The following is a 2929-nucleotide window of genomic DNA, read 5'->3' as shown; positions in this document are numbered from 1 at the left end:
AACTTTAATCAGCATGCTGTACATATTATCTTCAGAACTTATGTTGTTCATTACTTGAAGTTTGTACCTTCTGACTACTGTCACCTGCTTTCCCCACCCACCATCCCCTACCTCTGGGAACCATCAATCTTTTCTCTGTTTCTATGAGTTCAGTTTTTGTTTGTTTGTTTTCTTTTTTAATATTCCACAAAAAAAAATGAGATCACATATTTGTCTCTTACCACCTGACTGTGTAGCATTAGACTTGATGCATCAAAATGGAGGAATGGAAAGAATACGGCTCTAGATTCCGAGAGACTGGTTCTTCTCTCATCACCTGGGACCTCCAGCAAGCTACTCAAGCCTTCTGAGCCTCTGTTCTCTGTCCTGTACCATAGGGATATTGTTATTCACAGCACAGATTGTCATGAGGATAGATTTGCATGTGTAAATATCTGAAATTATCTGGCAAAGAGGGGTCTCAAACCATTGGGACTATTTTAATTATCTTTTTCTCACAACTAGTTTTTTAATGTTGGTTTTTAAGCATGCCCATGTATTTTCCTTTTTGAAGGTGTTTTCTCTAGTCGGTGTTCTCCCCATGAGTTAACCTACTTAAAAAAATTCTTTAATTACTAAAACGTACACAAGGTTTATCTACCTCCATTGCCTTGCAATATTCTGACTCTGTCTCTTGAAATCTGTATCTTGATCCTATCACCTTGTAGAATTTGCTAGAGATGTGTGTGCCATACTTGCTTATACATTTTTAGCTCTTAAACCACTCCTTCCCTTCCCAAGCCTCTCTGCTTTTGGCTTCTTAATTCTGTTGTTGTTTTTTTTTCCTTGATCTTCTACAGGTCTAACTGCACCTTCTCAATCCCCACACAAACTCTTCTTTACCTTGTCAACCTTAAGATCTTCTTCTGTAACATTATGCTTCCAATTTTCTCTCTGAGCTCTCTTCTTAGAATTAATCTCTCACAATTTTGGAAAGTATGATTATGTATCACTTCTGAATGCCAACTCTGACTTACTGAGGTTCAAACCGTTGTTTCAGGCTGGGCTGAGCATATATCATGGGGGTTCAGATAGCACATCTTCAATATTTTCAAAATCAAATGTAATTGGCTGTCAAAAAGTGATCTCCTCATCGGATTCTCTTTCATGTTTAAAGGTTTCAGTATCCTTTTAATTTCTCTAAATAGAAATATTCTCTAGTTTTCAACATTCCCTTTCACAATCTTCATCATATCTTAGCTTTGAGGTGGTTTCTCTACTTCCAGTCTATCACACGTTCTTCAGATAAAGATTGAGCTACTTTGCTCAGAATGCTTTAGAGTTTCCGAAATAAAACTCTTCAGTGAGACATCAGATGTTTTTTATGATAATATTTTGCCAGTATCGTTTGCAAAATTTTATCTAGGCATCCTATATCCCACTTATATACAAATAATGTCTATTCCCTGCCAATCCATCTACCCTTTTCCTTTTAAACTTCCGTTCTCTTTCTCAGGCTTTTACCACTGAGCCAGCTTGCAATGCTGGCTGATTCCTTGAATCCTCCAGCTATTACAGTATAAACTGGCCTCCAGGAGTCATTCAGGGAGTTTCCTGTCCTTCATGAAACACTCAACTACGATTCGTAAGTATTTTCAAGTAGTCAATAGGCATATTGGTGTTTTCATTCATTTTCAGTTTTTGTTTCAGCTTAGATGGTATTTAAATTATTTGTGACTCTCCTTCGCTAGACCATAAAGTCTTCCCTCAATAAACCATGAAATGCCTGCATCATAAACATTCAACGAATACCTAATGAAAGGATATAAAATTAGAAACAGTAGGCCTAATTATATAATTTAGTTGAAGTAAATACAAATCTCTTACAATTCAGGAGAAGCACACATGGGATGAGGATCTGTGAGGGAAGAAAACATCTGCCTAGAGAGCCAAACAACTTAAATCATATTTGGTAAACAATGGTGACACATGTTGCAACATGATTGCCCTTAATTTGTGATACCTTTCTAATATTAAAAAGGTAAGTCTATCAAAGCTGGGAAAAAAACTTACAATATGAACACAAAATTAATTTTTTATGTTTCAACTGTGAAGAAATTCAGTATCAATGTGTAAATATCACTGATTAAATTGTGAAAATAGTAATATCACTTCTCGGCCTTTTGGCTAAGATCAAGTGTAAAATGTGAAAATAGTAGCTACTTTTTTGGAAACTATGACTATGGATGCTTATAATAGCTTGAAATTTCACCTAGATTTAAAAGAATTTCAGTATTTCAGACTAAAATGCTTTACCTTCAATGTCCACATTTTATGGAAACTAGAGTTCACAAACTCCTTTTTAGAATTTTAGAGATTAAATATTTTACTTCTACTCTATTATAAATAATAAACGGATATTATTGATACTCTATTTCATGTCAGCATGAATAATCAAGTCTTCCAGATGTAAACATCCCCCAGCAAAAATAGATTTAAATGAATAATTAATAGTTTTTTTTTAAATTTTCATACATTTTAATGATTAACTCTCTTTCATCTTCAAAACATTAGAAAGAGAGGTTCACCTCCATTTTCTCATAAGCATATAATTCCCTATCCCCTTAAATATAGATCTTTTTGAGTTGAGATTGACAAAAATCCTGAAATATAACTTGTTCAGGAAAAGATAAAAAGTACGCTAATCCTTGGTGCATGACTATCATCATCATCATTACTTTTTCTTCTTCTGAGGGAAATGCTACTGTGGAATTCTCCCTCATGTTTCCTGACCACTTTCTTACTAAGCTCACAAGTGGGTTCATAAATGGACATCAGGTCCTCTGCTTATGTTTCAACTATCTATTTTCTATTTACTTTCTTTCCTTTTGTCTTTATAAATGAGCCCATGGTGTTAGAGTTTAGCAATGATCCCATATTAGATGCAGAT

At 34.6% G+C, this 2929-nt stretch overlaps 1 pseudogene; it reads left to right on the top strand.

Moving 5' to 3' along the window:
* The first annotated feature begins 2146 nt into the window (after positions 1 to 2146).
* LOC120238282 lies at positions 2147 to 2300 on the top strand (annotated as a pseudogene).
* The last annotated feature ends 629 nt before the right edge of the window (positions 2301 to 2929 follow it).

Source organism: Hyaena hyaena, unplaced genomic scaffold (assembly GCF_003009895.1).
Source record: "Hyaena hyaena isolate Hyena2069 unplaced genomic scaffold, ASM300989v1 scaffold_200, whole genome shotgun sequence".
NCBI lineage: Eukaryota > Metazoa > Chordata > Mammalia > Carnivora > Hyaenidae > Hyaena > Hyaena hyaena.
The sequence above is the reverse complement of the archived record's forward strand: the minus strand, read 5'-3'. Positions and strand labels throughout refer to the sequence as shown.